A 20,308-nucleotide genomic window follows, 5' to 3' on the forward strand; every position below is an offset into this window, starting at 1 on the left:
GAAAAAGTAAGATTAATAATTCTAACACGAATTTTCTCGATCTTTCTTACGTTTCTTTTCACTGTTGATGGTAATTCAAAGATCAATTCTCCAAAATTCATTTTTATTTCTAGTCTGACGCGACACTTGAGCGCGTTTCGTAAAACTTATTACATTTTCAAAGACTTTAGTTTACAAACACACAACTGAAACTGAATAGAGCTTACACATCTTCGATTTTATATCTACATTTGGGTGAGGTGGATGAGGTGAAAACAAACTTTCAACAATGGGTATTGAATGGGTATTAAATTCAAACACAAGACAGAACACGAAACAATGGGTATTGAATGGAAGTAATTGTAGAAAGCCTATTGGTCCATATTTCTTGATGCTTCTATATTGGAGCGGAGTCTTGAAGTGGGTAGAATATAGTTGTGCATTAATTGGCTGTTGATTGCTGGTGTTGACTTCTTGATGTGTAGTGCCTCGCATACGTCGAGCCGCCTGCTATCGCTGTATCTATCGATGATTTCTGTGTTGTTTGCTAAGATTTCTCTGGTGATGGTTTGGTTGCGGGAAGAGATTATATGTTCCTTAATGGAGCCCTGTTGCTTATGCATCGTTAAACGCCTGGAAAGAGATGTTGTTATCTTGCCTATATACTGAGTTTTTTGAGGCTTACAATCCCCAAGAGGGCATTTAAAGGCATAGACGACGTTGGTCTCTTTTAAAACGTTCTGCTTTGTTTTTTGGAGAGTTTCTCATGAGTAGGCTGGCTGTTTTTTTGGTTTTATAGTAAATTGTCAGTTGTATCTTCTGATTTTTGTCTGTAGGGATAACGTTTCTACTGACAATATCTTTCAGGACCCTTTCCTCCGTTTTATGGGCTGTGGAAAAGAAGTTCCTGTAAAATAGTCTAATAGGGGGTATAGGTGTTGTGTTAGTTGTCTCTTCAGAGGTTGCATGGCGTTTCACTTTCCTTCTTATGATGTCTTCCACGAAACCATTGGAGAAGCCGCTGTTGACTAGGACCTGCCTTACCCTACCGAGTTCTTCGTCGACTTGCTTCCATTCTGAGCTGTGACTGAGGGCACGGTCGACATAAGCGTTAACAACACTCCTCATGTACCTGTCCGGGCAGTCACTGTTGGCATTCAGGCACATTCCTATGTTTGTTTCCTTAGTGTAGACTGCAGTGTGGAAACCTCCGCTCCTTTCCATGACTGTTACATCTAGCAAGGGCAGCTTCCCATCTTTCTCCATCTCGTAAGTGAAACGCAAAACAGAATTCTGCTCAAATGCCTCCTTCAGCTCCTGCAGATGTCTGACATCAGGTACCTGTGTAAAAATGTCGTCAACATACCTGCAGTATATGGCCGGTTTCAAGTTCATGTCGACTAAGACTTTTTGCTCGATGGTACCCATATAGAAGTTTGCAAACCTAGGGGAGAACCCATGGCGACCCCATCTACTTGCTTATACATGTGTCCATCCGGGCTCAAGAAGGGTGCCTCTTTAGTACAAGCTTGTATATATATATATATATATATATATATATATATATATATATATATATATATATATATATATATATATATACACAAGCAGCCTTGTACCCTGCATGTAATCAATATTGTAACTTTTTTTGTGTAATGACATTTTCAAATAAAGTTAGATAAATATACACACATACCAAAAGAATAGGGGTGGTAGGAGAAGAAAATATCAAAGTGTTCAGTGAGGATCCACAAGGTCTTCTCTGAGTACTCTTTATTTTCTTCTCCGAGGCTATGGGTCCCAACACTTGCACCAGAGGTGGTACCCCTTCTAGGTATTTAAAAAAAATCACTAAAATTATCACGTGATAAAAAAAATGTGACAGTGTCAGACCATGGAGGAAGAATTAAAACAGGAATTTCTTTAATTAAGTACTTTGGTATATTAATACATCTTCATAAGGAATGATTTACAAGTCAAGTATTGGACATATAAATTGGCAGGAGAGAGAGGTGAAGTGAAGTGAGGTACAATAAAAAATGAATGGGAATTAGGTGGATACAAATATGAGCCACAAAAGAACTGCAGAAGGCGTATTGGCCCATACGAGGCTCCCATTTATACCTACTAATGTTTTATGGGCAAAGAGAAAAAGAGTTGCATCAATAGGCCCATACATGGATAATAATAGCATAAGATAGTGAATATTTATAGTGAATTAATGAGACAAATGTGCATCAATGATCCAACTCAAATTGCCAATTAATTGATCTATCAAAAATGGATCTAAGTTATATAAACTATTGCTAATGTTCATATTACATGATTTTGTAATCTGTATTAAAGCAGATTCAATTATGTTCCTATTGAAAGTACTTTTACAATTCGTTATTGAAGAAACCTTCTCCCAATCAAATTGGTGAGAAATTTGGTGTCAAATGAACAGTCATTGACAATGAACAATTGTTTGTTCATTTGTCAGAAAATTTTCACCAAATTGATTAGGAGAAGGTTTCTTCAATAACGAATTGTAAAAACACTTTCAATGCTTTTACAATTTACAATTTACTTTTATAATACCACCACACCACAAAGCTGGGTGCTGTACCACCACACCACAAAGCTGGGTGCTGTTCCACCACACCACTAAGCTGGGTGCTGTACCAAACCAAACAGCAACACACACTGTCCTACCACCAACATACACCATCCTCCCAGCAACACACACCGTCCTCCCAGCAACACACATCGTCCTCCCAGCAACACAGCCCAGCTCCCAGCAACACAGCCCAGCTCCCAGCAACACAGCCCAGCTCCCAGCAACACAGCCCAGCTCCCAGCAACACAGCCCAGCTCCCAGCAACACACCCCAGCTCCCAGCAACACACCCCAGCTCCCAGCAACACACCCCAGCTCCCAGCAACACACCCCAGCTCCCAGCAACACACACCCTAGCTCCCAGTAACACCCCCCAGCTCCCAGTAACACCCCCCAGCTCCCAGTAACACCCCCCAGCTCCCAGCAACACACCCCAGCTCCCAGCAACACACCCCAGCTCCCATCAACACACAGCCCCGCACCCAGCAACACACCCCAACTCCCAGCAACACCACCAGCTCCCAACAACACACCCCAGCTCCCAGCAACACACCCCCAGCTCCCAGCAAGACCCCCAGCTCCCAGCAAGACCCCCAGCTCCCAGCAACACCCCCAGCAACACCCCAGCAACACCCCAGCAACACCCCCAGCAACATCCCCAGGAACACCCCCAGCAACACCCCCAGCAACACCCCCAGCTCCCAGCAACACCCCAGCAACACCCCAGCTCCCAGCAACACCCCCAGCAACACCCCAGCAACACCCCCAGCAACACACCCCAGCAACACCCCAGCTCCCATCAACACCCCCAGCAACACACCTCAGCAACACCCCAGCTCCCAGCAACACCCCCAGCAACACCCCCAGCTCCCAGCAACACCCCCAGCAACACCCCAGCAACACCCCAGCTCCCAGCAACACCCCCAGCAACACCCCCAGCAACACCCCCAGCAACACACCCCAGCAACACCCCAGCTCCCAGCAACACCCCAGCTCCCAGGAACACCCCCAGCTCCCAGCAACACACCCCAGCTCCCAGCAACACACCCCAGCTCCCAGCAACACACCCCAGCTCCCAGCAACACACCCCAGCTCCCAGCAACACACACCCTAGCTCCCAGCAACACCCCCCAGCTCCCAGTAACACCCCCCAGCTCCCAGTAACACCCCCCAGCTCCCAGCAACACACCCCAGCGCCCAGCAACACACCCCAGCGCCCATCAACACACCCCAGCTCCCAGCAACACATCCCAGCTCCCAGCAACACACCCCAGCTCCCAGCAATACACCCCAGCTCCCATCAACACACAGCCCCGCACCCAGCAACACACCCCAGCTCCCAGCAACACCACCAGCTCCCAACAACACACCCCAGCTCCCAGCAACACACCCCCCGCTCCCAGCAAGACCCCCAGCTCCCAGCAACACCCCCAGCTCCCAGCAACACCCCCAGCAACACCCCAGCAACACCCCCAGCAACATCCCCAGGAACACCCCCAGCAACACCCCCAGCAACACCCCCAGCTCCCAGCAACACCCCAGCAACACCCCCAGCAACACCCCAGCTCCCAGCAACACCCCAGGCAACACCCCAGCAACACCCCCAGCAACACACCCCAGCAACACCCCAGCTCCCATCAACACCCCCAGCAACACACCTCAGCAACACCCCAGCTCCCAGCAACACCCTCACCAACACCCCCAGCTCCCAGCAACACCCCAGCAACACCCCAGCTCCCAGCAACACCCCCAGCAACACCCCCAGCAACACCCCCAGCAACACACCCCAGCAACACCCCAGCTCCCAGCAACACCCCAGCTCCCAGGAACACCCCCAGCTCCCAGGAACACCCCCAGCTCCCAGCAACACCCCCAGCTCCCAGCAACACCCCCAGCAACACCCCAGCTCCCAGCAACACCCTAGCTCCCAGCATCACCCCAGCTCCCAGCAACACACCCCAGCTCCCAGCAACACCCCCAGCTCCAAGCAACACCCCCAGCAACACCCCCAGCAACACAAAGCCGTGTCCACGCGCATGCTAACTGGATTATAATGTAATCGCTTTCATCCTCTTCGTAATTGGAGGGAGTGCGGGCGAGAGTACGGTTTATGGGGCCACACCTGAGTCTAATTGGTGTGGGAGCAAGATGTGGCACCCGGGTCACGCCGGCCACATCTGCTACTAATTAGGCTGGCTCACTCGCTCTGGGGCTGTCAGCGACGGCAACTACCCGTCTAATATCCCTCCCGCTGGGACTGTCAGCGACGGCAACTACCCGTCTAATATCCCTCCCGCTGGGGGCTGTCAGCGACGGCAACTACCCGTCTAATATCCCTCCCGCTGGGACTGTCAGCGACGGCAACTACCCGTCTAATATCCCTCCCGCTGGGGACTGTCAGCGACGGGAACTACCCGTCTAATATCCCTCCCGCTGGGACTGTCAGCGACGGGAACTACCCGTCTAATATCCCTCCCGCTGGGTCTGTCAGCGACGGGAACTACCTGTCTAATATCCCTCCCGCTGGGGCTGTCAGCGACGGGAACTACCCGTCTAATATCCCTCCCGCTGGGGACTGTCAGCGACGGGAACTACCCGTCTAATATCCCTCCCGCTGGGACTGTCAGCGACGGGAACTACCCGTCTAATATCCCTCCCGCTGGGTCTGTCAGCGACGGGAACTACCTGTCTAATATCCCTCCCGCTGGGGCTGTCAGCGACGGGAACTACCCGTCTAATATCCCTCCCGCTGGGACTGTCAGCGACGGGAACTACCCGTCTAATATCCCTCCCGCTGGGGGCTGTCAGCGACGGGAACTACCCGTCTAATATCCCTCCCGCTGGGGCTGTCAGCGACGGTGTATCCCTACACTAATTGTCTGAGGAACTTCTCCAAAACATTTTCTTTTAATTTCATACCGATTTATATATTATTTGGCATCATATACTCCGTTTTTTCCCATATAATAATGGCCGTATATCAGGGGTCTCTGATGAGAGAATGTGTGAGAGGTGTTAGTAAAGAATAGATCAAGAATGTCGCGATCATTTCCACCGTCAACTGCTTCAAAATTACTGTGAAAGAATGAGAACAAATTAGTTCAGCGCGAGAATGTCATGATAAAACGACGATGCTCTTAACCTTTTTTAAATCTTTGGGTTTGGATGGTAAATTATTGGTGCCCAACTACTTGGACGGTCGGGGATTGAACGCCGACCTGCATGAAGCGAGACCGTCGCTCTACCGTCCAGCCCAAGTGGTTGGGTTTGGCAATTGCGAATTATCGAATCAAGCAATTTTCCTGCAATAGACTTTAAGTTAATTGGAAGATAGTTCGAAGCAGGTGACCTCACCCCCCAATAAAACACCCCTTCCTCTAAACTAATGCGAGGAAGGTGAGGCAAGTCCGTAAAGCGACAGCTTTGCTCCTTGCGGGTCCGCGTTCATTCCCCGATGGTGCCAGTGACGCAGCACTGTTCCTACACCATGTGCCAGCTCCCAGTCAGCCTCACGTGTCTTACAAGTTCAGTAACAACAGAACACTTACTTGGTCACGCTCTACCGCACCGCTTCTCCCCGGGTGTCTGAACCAGACCGCTTCTCCCGCGTGTCTGGACCAGACCGCTTCTACCCCTCTTGTCTGAACCAGACCGCTTCTCCCCGGGTGTCTGAACCAGACCGCTTCTCCCCGCGTGTCAGGACCAGACCGCTTCTACCCCTCTTGTCTGAACCAGACCGCTTCTCCCCGGGTGTCTGAACCAGACCGCTTCTCCCCGCGTGTCAGGACCAGACCGCTTCTCCCCGCGTGTCAGGACCAGACCGCTTCTACCCCTCTTGTCTGAACCAGACCGCTTCTCCCCGGGTATCTGAACCAGACCGCTTCTCCCCGCGTGTCTGGACCAGACCGCTTCTCCCCGCGTGTCTGAACCAGACCGCTTCTCCCCGCGTGTCTGGACCAGACCGCTTCTCCCCGGGTGTCTGGAGCAGACCGCTTCTCCCCGGGTGTCTGGACCAGACCGCTTCTCCCCGGGTGTCTGGACCAGACCGCTTCTCCCCGCGTGTCTGGACCAGACCGCTTCTCCCCGCGTGTCTGGACCAGACCGCTTCTCCCCGCGTGTCTGGACCAGACCGCTTCTCCCCGCGTGTCTGGACCAGACCGCTTCTCCCCGAGTGTCTGGACCAGACCACTTCTCCCCGCGTGTCTGGACCAGACCGCTTCTCCCCGCGTGTCTGGACCAGACCGCTTCTCCCCGAGTGTCTGGACCAGACCGCTTCTCCCCGCGTGTCTGGACCAGACCGCTTCTCCCCGCGTGTCTGAACCAGACCGCTTCTCCACGCGTGCCTGGACCAGACGCAGCTCTGAGGCTCCCCAGTTCATATCGTCTTAGATTCAATTTCAATTTCTTTCTTTATTATGCACCCCATACCCATCCCGTGGGCGGTGGTGTGAAGGGTTACAGAGGCACATAATCGGTTCAGGAACTGAACCCTCTAGTTCGTTTAGCTAGGCTAATAACAATCTTTTGACGCTAGTTACACAATTATTAATGTTATATATACATGTTACATACTCATACATACATGTACATATACATACGTATACATATAGACATACACATACATATTTAATCACCCACACAAATACACACATCAATAATCTTTTGTATCACAAGTGATTCAACAAGAGGTTCACAACAGTCACTATACAAGGCACTTTACTCTATAGTGAGTCACACAGTTACTAGTCTTGCTCCACACCCACCCAACTGGGCGGCAGCTTTGCAATCATGTGCTCCACACCCACCCAACTGGGCGGCAGCTTTACAGTCATGTGCTCCACACCCACCCAACTGGGTGGCAGCTTTAGAGTCATGTGCTCCACACCCACCCAACTGGGTGGCAGCTTTACAGTCATGTGCTCCACACCCACCCAACTGGGTGGCAGCTTTACAGTCATGTGCTCCACACCCACCCAACTGGGCGGCAGTTTTACAGTCGTGCAATGCATTACCTACAGTCAGCAAGTTTTGGATACCTCGCTAACATTCCTGACAGCACATCATTATGAATGAAGTACTTACACATTTCTTGGTCACTATTGATAGTGTTATCTCTGAATAACGCGATTTTTTCACATTCCATTATATAATGACGCAAAGTATGCGAATAGTTCTGCTGACAGACTTAGAGTATATGGAATGTTTTCCATTAGGCTGGCTCAGGTAATGGATGCATGACACCGCTGTACGGAATGGATGATGCAGCCGAAGGGATGGATGACACAGCTGTAGGGATGGATGACACAGCTGTAGGGGTGGATTGTAACGGGGGGTGGGGGAAATAGCTCTATCTTGTCCATTATTCCACCCCCCAGTTAACTAACGAGGCCGGGGGAAACAGCTCTCTCTAGTCCGTTATTCCGTCCTCAGTTAGCTAACTATTCTAGAGCACCTCCAGAGTTCCTAAGGCAGCCTCTCTCGTTCAACACCTTGTAAACCTAGGTATTTGACTACCTAGGTGCTAAGACTACAAGGCGCCGTAACTGGATCAGCTACCCGAAACTCTAGAGAGAACTCTAGAATACTGAATCATTGCCACAAACGTATACGAGAAAACGAAAGGAAAGAAATGAATAGTGAAGTAATTAGTGAGGGTTTGGGGTGAGAGGTAGAGAGGTGGGAGGAGCGAGGAGGGTCATTAGCTGAAAGTGAGAGTTTAGAGAGGGGGTGGAGGGAGAGGTGTAGATAGGTAGAAGTAGAAGAGTAGATAGTAGAAGTAGAAGAGTAGATAGTAGAAGACGAAATGCTGCCACCATCCATTCATGATCATTACATACAAGACAAGGAATGGAACTTGCCTGTATCACAAAATTCTCAAAAGATGTTATCATGAGTTCATTATTAGTATGTTCCCTCTGTACCATGTATCAACTCCAAACATGTACTCGTTAATATCATGAAACCAGTAACCACAGAGGCTTTCTCACCTCAACTCAAACTCTCTAGGGAACAAAGTTAAACACAATTTAAATAATAAATTCATAATTATATTTCCCATGAAGTATCATAATTTAGCAATTCAATTAAAATGTTCCAGTTTAATATGCAAAGTGAGTCATCATCCAAGAATTCGAGAACCCTACAACTTGACTGCCCCTGATCATCACACAACATATGTAAACACGACCAAGTCACCTAAATGTTCCCTCACCGAGGACTGAGTCTAAGTTGAATAGAGAGGGGGGGGGGTCTGCAATTTTCAGGCAGCGTCACCCCCCGTCTGGTGACGGCCTATCTCGACGGCTGGCCTCTGCTCTGCTCCGCTGGCCGGTCTCCTATTGCTTCATGCTCGATAGCTCTCCGAGTTTATATTGGGGAACCTAGTAGCTAACTCCGCCCACAAGTAGATAGCCTCCGGCACTACCAAGCCACTCCTTAAACGTCGGCATGTTTGAAGGCTACCCGGCTCCAATTATACGCTTAGCGGAAGCAAGGTGAAATTATCATGATCTGACCTCAGGTCACTTGGGGTCATTAACGCTTTGAGGTGTGAGATCTCAGGCAGACAACTGGCGCCTCTCAGATCCTTGTCTGTGACTCATGTACTCTATGTATGTATGTATTAACCTAAACCAAACACTTTTACAGTGTTACATCTCCCCTTCTCCCCGAAAATAAAGTTTTTGCAACACTGCTAAAGCAAGCTAGCTGTGTGCGACAACTTTATTAACGAAAAGAATACATCCTAGCTAAACAAATATACATCATCCTACTCTAAAAAATGAAATATATAGACAGACGTCCATTGTCTCTGGCTGGGCGACGTCACTGCTTGGTCTTGTAGATAGTCCTGTACCACATTTCTTCAACACAACTGCCTCCGTCGCTTCTCCGTCGTTAACGCACAACAACACTTGGTCAACCCGAAAGCCGTTACTACTTGAACTGCGCACAGGACCGTGGAATTCGGTTGTCCCAGCTGATCTGTAATTGGCCCTACGTCAGTCACCATGAGAGACGTATATTGGGGTTCTTCACAGCTATAGGGACTACAAGTTTCGAGACCTTCATATAGTTGCCAACAGTAGAAATCCCATCCTACTCTTCTTCCTCCCTGTTGCTCCAGCACGCCTCCTTCAGAGAGCTACTTCTGACAGCCACATCAAGTCCGCATGACACAGGAAGAATCACTCAACAGAGCAACATGCTTGTAGGAGGGGCGGCCAGTTAAGGCAAACGATCCTGTCTTGCAATTACGCTCCCTGCAATGATGCTGACACCAGCAAGGGACACGAGGCATCGTGTCTCACTCAGCTTGTCTTATCTTCTTCTTCTTCTTTCTTCTTTCTTCTCTCTTCCTTCTTCTCTCTTCTTTCTTCTCTCTTCCTCCTCCCATGGGTCTTTGACAAGCGACCTGGGGTCCATTGGGGTCCGTCCGTCCTGGGGTCCATCCTGGGTAGACCGATGTTGGTGGGACAGACTGGAATCGTTGTTGCTCCTCTTCCATTTTTACTGGGTCGTCTGGGGTCGTCTGCAGAACGACCTGGGGTCCACTGGGGGTCCGCTGGGGTCCGTCCGTCTTGGGGTCCAATGGGTAGACCAATGTTGACCGACCGAGAGGGCTGCATCTTGGGGTCCCCTGGGGTGGTGATGGTGGTGGAGCCATGACCTCCAGGTAGTGGGCTGGTCGTGGTGGTGGTGATAAACGCCCCTGAGTGTGGTACACAGCAGCCGTCTCCCTCTTCTGTATATGCGTCGCGCCTCTCCTCTGGCTCCCACCTGTGAATTGAACATAAAGGCGACAATACCCGTGTTCCATCTTGTTGTGTGACCCTGTAGTTTGTATAGGGTTCACACAGTCCAATTATAAGCTCTCCTCCTGGCAACAACTACACTTAAATTTTAATAATCCAATTAACTCTGAATGATATTGACTTGGTGGAACATAAAACAGTAACAGAGTAAAGTTAGAGAAGAGAGAATAAGGTCGTCACTCCTTTTAACTTGTCACAAAAAAAATCAACACTAATAGACAAAACACTAGCCTAAACTTAACTGTACCGTTCCTAATCTTAAGTACATAAACCGCCGTTACTCCCACCCTTAACCTACAGCCACCTACGTGACCCAGAGTGTTTCCCTAGCATCTCCGCCGGTCAACAACTCCAAACTGTTGCCACCCCTGTGACCAGACTATCTAACGTCGAGCGTCCCCAACGTGAAGTCTACTGACATAATAAGTCTCCCCCTAGCATGCTGTACAATACCAGTACACCTCGGGTTATTGCGTTCAAATGGAGTAAAACAGTCGATCGCAATAATCTGAGCAGAACCACCACTTAAAAACTACTTAAGAACTACACCTGCCACTCCCCACTGACCTGGAGACCAGCGGTGGCTGGGTGTCCCCGTGGGACATGCGAGGTCACCTGTCACACTCAGGTGACCCCTACCCACCAACCGCTAGGTTCCCAAATCACCAAATCTTATCACTAACATTAATCACTACACACGCAAGTTCTGGTGAACATTCCCTGAACTTCACAAAACTCACAAAATCACTAAACCACAACACTAGAGAATCACTATCTCCTAGCCTGAAAAAAACTCGCTAACTCGCGAAAGTAAAACACCTGTCAAGATCTCCCTGATAGCGCCTGAGCGGCAAAAAGACACGTGGGACTGAACAATGTTAAAAGAACACCAACTACCTACAACATTGTTCAACACCGCTGTCACCATTGTAACGGGGGGTGGGGGAAATAGCTCTATCTTGTCCATTATTCCACCCCCCAGTTAACTAACGAGGCCGGGGGAAACAGCTCTCTCTAGTCCGTTATTCCGTCCTCAGTTAGCTAACTATTCTAGAGCACCTCCAGAGTTCCTAAGGCAGCCTCTCTCGTTCAACACCTTGTAAACCTAGGTATTTGACTACCTAGGTGCTAAGACTACAAGGCGCCGTAACTGGATCAGCTACCCGAAACTCTAGAGAGAACTCTAGAATACTGAATCATTGCCACAAACGTATACGAGAAAACGAAAGGAAAGAAATGAATAGTGAAGTAATTAGTGAGGGTTTGGGGTGAGAGGTAGAGAGGTGGGAGGAGCGAGGAGGGTCATTAGCTGAAAGTGAGAGTTTAGAGAGGGGGTGGAGGGAGAGGTGTAGATAGGTAGAAGTAGAAGAGTAGATAGTAGAAGTAGAAGAGTAGATAGTAGAAGACGAAATGCTGCCACCATCCATTCATGATCATTACATACAAGACAAGGAATGGAACTTGCCTGTATCACAAAATTCTCAAAAGATGTTATCATGAGTTCATTATTAGTATGTTCCCTCTGTACCATGTATCAACTCCAAACATGTACTCGTTAATATCATGAAACCAGTAACCACAGAGGCTTTCTCACCTCAACTCAAACTCTCTAGGGAACAAAGTTAAACACAATTTAAATAATAAATTCATAATTATATTTCCCATGAAGTATCATAATTTAGCAATTCAATTAAAATGTTCCAGTTTAATATGCAAAGTGAGTCATCATCCAAGAATTCGAGAACCCTACAACTTGACTGCCCCTGATCATCACACAACATATGTAAACACGACCAAGTCACCTAAATGTTCACTCACCGAGGACTGAGTCTAAGTTGAATAGAGAGGGGGGGGGTCTGCAATTTTCAGGCAGCGTCACCCCCCGTCTGGTGACGGCCTATCTCGACGGCTGGCCTCTGCTCTGCTCCGCTGGCCGGTCTCCTATTGCTTCATGCTCGATAGCTCTCCGAGTTTATATTGGGGAACCTAGTAGCTAACTCCGCCCACAAGTAGATAGCCTCCGGCACTACCAAGCCACTCCTTAAACGTCGGCATGTTTGAAGGCTACCCGGCTCCAATTATACGCTTAGCGGAAGCAAGGTGAAATTATCATGATCTGACCTCAGGTCACTTGGGGTCATTAACGCTTTGAGGTGTGAGATCTCAGGCAGACAACTGGCGCCTCTCAGATCCTTGTCTGTGACTCATGTACTCTATGTATGTATGTATTAACCTAAACCAAACACTTTTACAGTGTTACATCATGACACAGCTGTAGGGGTGGATGACACAGCTGCAGTGATGGATGACACAGCTGTAGGGATAGATGTCACAGCTGTAGGGATGGATGACTCAGCTGTAGTGATGGATGACACAGCTGTAGTGATGGATGACACAGCTGTAGGGATGGATGACACAATTGATGTATGAAACGGCATCAATAATACAATAAAGTTTTCCAAGTTCTCTTAATTCCTTGTCATTGAGCGTACTTAACAAATCACGTGATGTTAACATGTGAGGATCAACCCGTCCTCTTAAAAATAACGTCGCTTTTCGCTGGTATGCGCGGCGCTATGGCCAAAAGTGGACGTAATTTGAAATGAAATCGACTCACAAAAGTGACGTACTGTCCAGTTTTCTGTTTGAGTCGTCCGGCCTACTCGGAAAGGTTAGAAGAGGAAACTTTCAATTAACGTTTTTCATAACGTTTTGAAACTTTATGAGAATTTCCTGCCCACCTAACCTACCAGAGGACCCTTAACTTACTGTTGTTGAAAACAAATCCCAAATTTATTTTAATTTTTTTTTAATTTTCAATATTATGTCCACTTTTGGTTATACAGGTAAACGGCCAAAACCGACGTTATTTTAAAGAGGACAGGTTGGGAAGAGCGAGCAGTTGTGTGGTGAGGTTCATGTGTTGTGAGGTGCTGGAGAGAGTGAGGTGGAGGGCCGGAGTAAGTCAAGACATTTAACAGGTCCGGGTTTTCTTGGAGCTGCGGAATAAAGAACTGTGGCAGCATTTTGGGGCCCAAGAAGGTGTTGACAGCGTTCCGTCGTCTATGATACACGCCGCGACACGCTCTGGACCACAAAAAATTCACCTTTGGTGAATCCCTTTCGTGTTCAAGGAGTTCGTGTGAGGTTTTCTTCTTCCGATATCTTACAGTTGTCCCAACTAACTCTACCTGATATGTAATAAAGATTGGACATCATCTTTATTATATATCAAAATGGCATAATCTAAGCCATTTTTCTTTGATCTCGGCCGTGTTGTATGGGGGACTGAAGTCACTACAAGTTTAACACCATAACTTTCATAATATAGTGCTTCCCAACCGTTCCTGTACAACACAAGCCACTACACACTCGACTCGTTTACTTCGATTCCTTTTATTTAGGTAACTTCATGTTTCTCTGCCGTTGAATAGGTATGTTTAATGTTATTGGGAATGTCGATAATTTGTTCTTATGACACTGACCAAAAATACAGTGGGAAACGTAACTAAATATTTGAAAGATATAATACTGAATATAACAGTTTGTTCAATCCTGCCAAGTGTGTTATAGTTAACTTTATCATGCACGATTCTTTATACTGGGATCCGGAATTCATATAACTGAGCACAGAGATTCCGATATATATTCTGAAAAATACCTGGATATTATTAGGTCCTTAAATATTCCAATTGTCATTTATTTTTTTTACTAGACCCGAAGGAACAAATGTCACTATGAGTTAATTTGGTCATTTTGATAGCTGGTCGGAAGTGAAGTTATCTGGTGACCAATACCTTAAGCTTTCATGGAGGCGAACTATGGGACCTGCAGGGTGCTGCCCTTAGTGTGATGAATTGTGAATGATGGAAATATTTAAGTTCTTCACGAACGTAGTCATCCTCTGCCACATTCTGATAGTCAGGAAGTGGGTAGCTGACATAACTCATCCATTGTCCTTTACAGACTGGAACACCACAGTCACACGAACGTTTATCAGTCAGACTGTTGGTGGTGTACTGTCGAAATAACTGGCCGAGGGTTGTAAGTGTGAGAACCAGGTGTTGTGGTACCATCATTTGTGTCTGCGACTGGAGTGAGTGTCACGGTGGTAGGGTCAGTCATCACGTTGTCACTTACAGGTGCTGGGTTGTCATCGTCAACAGTCAGTCAGGCTAATTTCATGTGATTGAGCTGTTCATTAACATGTTCACCTGTAGCTAGGTTCCAACGTGTACTTGTCACCTGTGAAGTGCTCAACAACTCTGTAAGGTCCAAGAAACTTCTCAGTCACCGTGTACATGGGACCATCTCTTCGCTGGTTGAGGATCATTACTAAAGATCCAGGTCCTATTTTTGCAGGTTTAGCATGAGCGTTTTGTAACTGAGTGAACTCGTCAGTAGCTTTAGAGAGATGTTCCTTGACTCTCTGGAACACCAATTGAGTGTCTCTTTGTTTGACTTTAACATTATCATCTTAGTTGTAGAGTAGCACAGGAGGCCAGGATATGAGAAGCATTAGGGAACCTCATGTACTGTCCCATAAAGAACAAAGTGAGCCGTGTCTCCTAATGGAGGAGTTGACGGAGGAGTTTATCGAGCTCTGGACGATTGGCATCAGTTCATAACATATGTGACTGTCCCGATTAACTGTTACTCTGAATGCGTCAAGTACTTTCTTATTTGTTCTTTCAGCAAGGCCACTGCTAGCCGGTTGATAAGGCAATATATTGCACTTTCTGATATACAGTTTAGCCAGTTGTTCCAGAACAGAACCACCAAGCTTGGTGGTTACTAACCACCAAGCTAACCGCCATAGTCCTGCAGGTTACCTCAGCCAGGTAACACTGTGGATGAGCATCATGATCCTTGTGCACAACTTCTGCTCCACTGCCTCTACATCCTACGACCACTCTGCCTCTACCTGCAGATGGACCTCCTGCCTCTAGTATGTGCAGACGTTTACCTTAGTTATGATGCTCTTTGGAAAGCCAGTTTTAGTATTATATTTATGCTTTATACTCTGTGTTGATGCATGTCCGAGACGGTGTTGGACGTCTCAAAGTTTGTTTACGGCCACTATAGGTTATTATTGTCCATTAGTGTTTGTTAGGTACACAGCCAAGGTTCGTCAAGCAGATCGTCGAGGACGCCGATGATAGCGTGCCGAGCGGTGTTGGACGCAGTTGGACACATAGGGTCACACAAGTGGTGACCTCATTCATCGACGGCATATTGCCAGCACTCAACTCAGCAGGTGTTGTCAACAACATTGTCAGCAGAACTGCAGATGTACATCTTCGTCCCAGTGTGACTTCACACCAACAGATCAGACCATCTCAAGCAGTAGAGCTGTATACATGCTCGCTCGCTCACTCAATAGCTAATACGTGTCCCGGTATAGAATATTATATATTGGTAATAAAATGAAGGCCACAGGCGTTAGGTACTCCGTTCCTTCCCGCCACCAAGTACGCTACAACCACAACCAAAAACAACTGTTAATATATGCATCTCCAGTTTTATAGTCAAGGGCGGACGTCGCCATACTGATATAGTGTGTATCTGCGACATCAGCACCCTTGCCCTGTACTCTGGCCTCTACACTAGAGAAACAAGATTTCCACTAAATAGGTGATGTCAATAGACTGGGTAAGAACCATTACGGTGTTAGAGTTAGGACTCGGTGTTAGAGTTAGGACCCTGTGTTAGAGTTAGGACCCTGTGTTAGAGTTAGGACCCTGTGTTAGAGTTAGGACCCTGTGTTAGAGTTAGGACCCGGTGTTAGAGTTAGGACCCGGTGTTAGAGTTAGGACCCGGTGTTAGAGTTAGGACCCGGTGTTAGAGTTAGGACCCGGTGTTAGAGTTAGGACCCCGTGTTAGAGTTAGGACCCCGTGTTAGAGTTAGGACCCCGTGTTAGAGTTAGGACCCGGTGTTAGAGTTAGAACTCGCTGCATTTGAGGTGTGAGCCATGTTTGGTACTGAGTCGCTGCTGGCTGAGAAGGAAATAAAATCTAAGCTACCGTGAGATGAGGGCACCGCGTGTGTTCTCAGGTAATTCACCGGCTGACTGCTCTAAGTCACTCTCAGATCGCGAGCGAGACTGTAGCGGTAGTTGAGCGAGGCCTAAGTGAGTCTCCGTTGCCCATAAGCTACAAAGTATATGCTTGTGCCCATAATAGTCTACAGTTTATTCTACTAACAAATAACAAAGGGTACTTAACCTAGAGGTGACGGCCCCTGTGGCTGCAACCATCCCAGAGAGGAAGGGATGACCATCTGGTCGCAGGTCCGTCGTCGTGCTGGGGCGAGAGGAGGCAGGAGCTGGCACGGTACAAACACCTGTGGCCTCTTCTTCTTTATTAATAAAATATAATATCTAGTGGGCCACGTACCAGCTCCGGGGTGTGTGTGCTGGGTGACGCTTCCCGCTGGTCTGCCCGCGGAGTGAGGTCCCCGCTGGTCTGCCCGTGGAGTGAGGTCCCCGCTGGTCTGCCCGTGGAGTGAGGTCCCCGCTGGTCTGCCCGTGGAGTGAGGTCCCCGCTGGTCTGCCCGTGGAGTGAGGTCCCCGCTGGTCTGCCCGCGGAGTGAGGTCCCTGCTGGTCTGCCCGTGGAGTGAGGTCCCCGCTGGTCTGCCCGTGGAGTGAGGTCCCTGCTGGTCTGCCCGCGGAGGGAGGTCCCCGCTGGTCTGCCCGCGGAGGGAGGTCCCCGCTGGTCTGCCCGCGGAGGGAGGTCCCCGCTGGTCTGCCCGTGGAGTGAGGTCCCTGCTGGTCTGCCCGAGGAGTGAGGTCCCTGCTGGTCTGCCCGTGGAGTGAGGTCCCTGCTGGTCTGCCCGTGGAGTGAGGTCCCCTGCTGGTCTGCCCGTGGAGTGAGGTCCCTGCTGGTCTGCCCGTGGAGTGAGGTCCCTGCTGGTCTGCCCGTGGAGTGAGGTCCCTGCTGGTCTAACCTAACCTAACCTGACCTAACCTAACCTGACCTAACCTAACCTGACCTAACCTAACCTAACGTAACCTAACCTAACGTAACCTAACGTAACCTAACGTAACCTAACCTGACCTAACCTGACCTAATGTAACCTGACCTAACCTAACCTAACGTAACGTAACCTAACCTAACCTAACCTGACCTAACCTGACCTAATGTAACCTGACCTAATCTAACCTAACGTAACCTAGCCTGACCTAACCTAACCTGACCTAATGTAACCTGACCTAACCTAACCTAACGTAACCTAACCTAACCTAACGTAACCTAACCTAACCTAACCTAACCTAACCTGACCTAATGTAACCTGACCTAACCTAACCTAACCTGACCGAGAAAATCTGACTCATAACACTGGCAACATTGTTAACAAATATGACCTAATTTGACTGTATGTTGACGTCACTTATCATGACCCTCAAGTGTCTTCTCTGAGTGTTTATACTCCTGTATGCGGGTACCCTCAAGTGTCTTCTCAGTGTTTACACTCCTGTATGCGGGTACCTTCAAGTGTCTTCTCAGTGTTTACACTCCTGTATGCGGGTACCCTCAATCACTTTCCTAAGTTGTATCATCTAGATTTCGACTTTCAGGAAAAACGATATATACGTATAATCACTCACATAAAAACTTATCAAATTCTGCTGTCTTCAATCGTTTTTAACATTCAATTTAAGCAACGATTCCTAAATCAGTCTTTCGTTTAATTACACGCTTCTCGGTTTTTATTTCTGAGTGCGTAAATCTCTATCTCATTATTTTCTGCTCACTTGTCATGTCTTCCCTCACAGCTGATCCAACGTACTCAAGTTCATTCTCAAGGGCAACGATTTGCAATACACATGTTTCTGGATGAGAGCTCCGAGCACTATCATTGTCACTATAACCGGGTGATAGACAAACACACTAACAATATATAAGCGATGTAATATTACACTACACCAACTCACCCGCCCCTTGTGCTCTTACCTCTTGTCAATATCTCATCCGGGATCCTGCCACGTTTGTCATTTGTCACATTCAAATTACAAAGTAATCACTTAAGATTTGAAAGATTCATTACAGCGAGGTGTCAAGTCTGCCAATCAACCGACACTCAGGAAGATGGAAAACTGTGCCCAGTTCTGAGAGCACTTAGTCGTGTGTCACTCTTGTGTGAGGGCGTCAGGGAGAGACTGACACGTTAAAGCAGGCTCTGTGGGGTCACCTGCGGGAGCGTCCTCCTCTACACCAGGGTGGGAAGGGTCGAGCAACCCCTGGACATCAAGGAACATAATACTTTAACCAGACCACACGCTAGAAGATGAAGGGACGACGACGACGTTTCGTCCGTCCTGGACCATTCTCAAGTCGATCTCAATCGACTTGAGAATGGTCCAGGACAGACCGAAACGTCGTCGTCCCTTCACCTTCGAGTGAAGGGTCTGGTCAACATACTTTAGCCACGTTATTGTGACTCATCGCCTGCATAACACTAAGCTTGTTAAGCTGCTTATTGACGTTTGCTATTCGTACGTTCATTTAAATGTTTACAAATGTCAAAGACAAGAAATAAAAAGTATCATCTAACAATTGCACACCTGAACTAGCCATTGCCTGTTGTGACCTGAGGTCATGGGCCATCCCTTTGTGTCACCTGGGGTCAAGGGCCATCCCTTTGTCACCTGGGGTCAAGGGCCATCCCTTTGTGTCACCTGGGGTCAAGGGCCATCCCTTTTTGTCACCTGGGGTCAAGGGCCATCCCTTTTTGTCACCTGGGGTCAAGGGCCATTCCTTTTTGTCACCTGGGGTCAAGGGCCATCCTTTTGTGTCACCTGGGGTCAAGGGCCATCCCTTTTTGTCACCTGAGGTCAAGGGTGGCGCTCATCCCCGGCTGTATATCCGGCAGCACAAACTCCTATAATAATTCAAGCTCAGTCTTTGATAATGTTTACAAGGGTTGACATAACACATCTTATCGACAGGTCTTATTAAGTTTGTAAAATTAACATTGAAGAGTTATTTTTTCCACTTCTTCTTAATTGAAGAAACATATTGGACATAAATAAAAGATTTTGCTAGAATCATTGCTCCTCAAATTTTGTAATATTTAATATATATATATATATATATATATATATATATATATATATATATATATATAATGTTGAATATGACCGAAAGGGTAAGATTAATAATTCTAACACGAATCTTATTATTATTTCTTACGTTTTTCTTCACTGCCGAGGGTAATAGAAAAATTAACTCTCCAAAGTTTATATTTTACATTTTTATTTATGGTCTGACGGCTAGAAGGATTTCGAAAGAATTCTCACATTTTCAAAGACATTTTTATGTACTCCGTTTCATGCTTATATTTGTTTTTGGGTGAGGTGATAGGAAACAAATGAGAAGGAAAAGACAACACGAAACAAGGGGTATAAATGTGGTATACATTTTTTCTTGTTTCTGTGCCGCTTCGGTGTCTTGTAGTGGGTAGCATGTAATTATGTGTTAATTGGCTGTTGATAGCCAGCAATTGATATTAAATTAAATTCATATTATATTTTATCTCTGATCATTATCTTTGATCAATTATCATTGATGTTAAATTATATCTCAATTTTGTACAATAGATGTCGGAAAATCCGACACCATTTAAGATATCATACAGACAGATAATAGCTGTGTTGTATAAATAAGTTAACCCATAGAAAACGTAACTTGTAGTGGAATTACCGTCTATAGAAAACGGGATATCATTACCACATACTATTATAAATCACCACCTATTATGGTGGGAATTATTCTTAAATACATTAGTCTTTGGACTTTACCACCATAAAAACATCTCATATAAATTAACTTAATTATCAATATTAAAGTAGAGTAAATGTGACCCTTCTATCACTTTCTGTCATCTGGACAATGTAAGCCAGGCGTCAGGGTGAGG

Source organism: Procambarus clarkii, chromosome 28, assembly GCF_040958095.1.
Source record: "Procambarus clarkii isolate CNS0578487 chromosome 28, FALCON_Pclarkii_2.0, whole genome shotgun sequence".
NCBI classification, from domain to species: domain Eukaryota; kingdom Metazoa; phylum Arthropoda; class Malacostraca; order Decapoda; family Cambaridae; genus Procambarus; species Procambarus clarkii.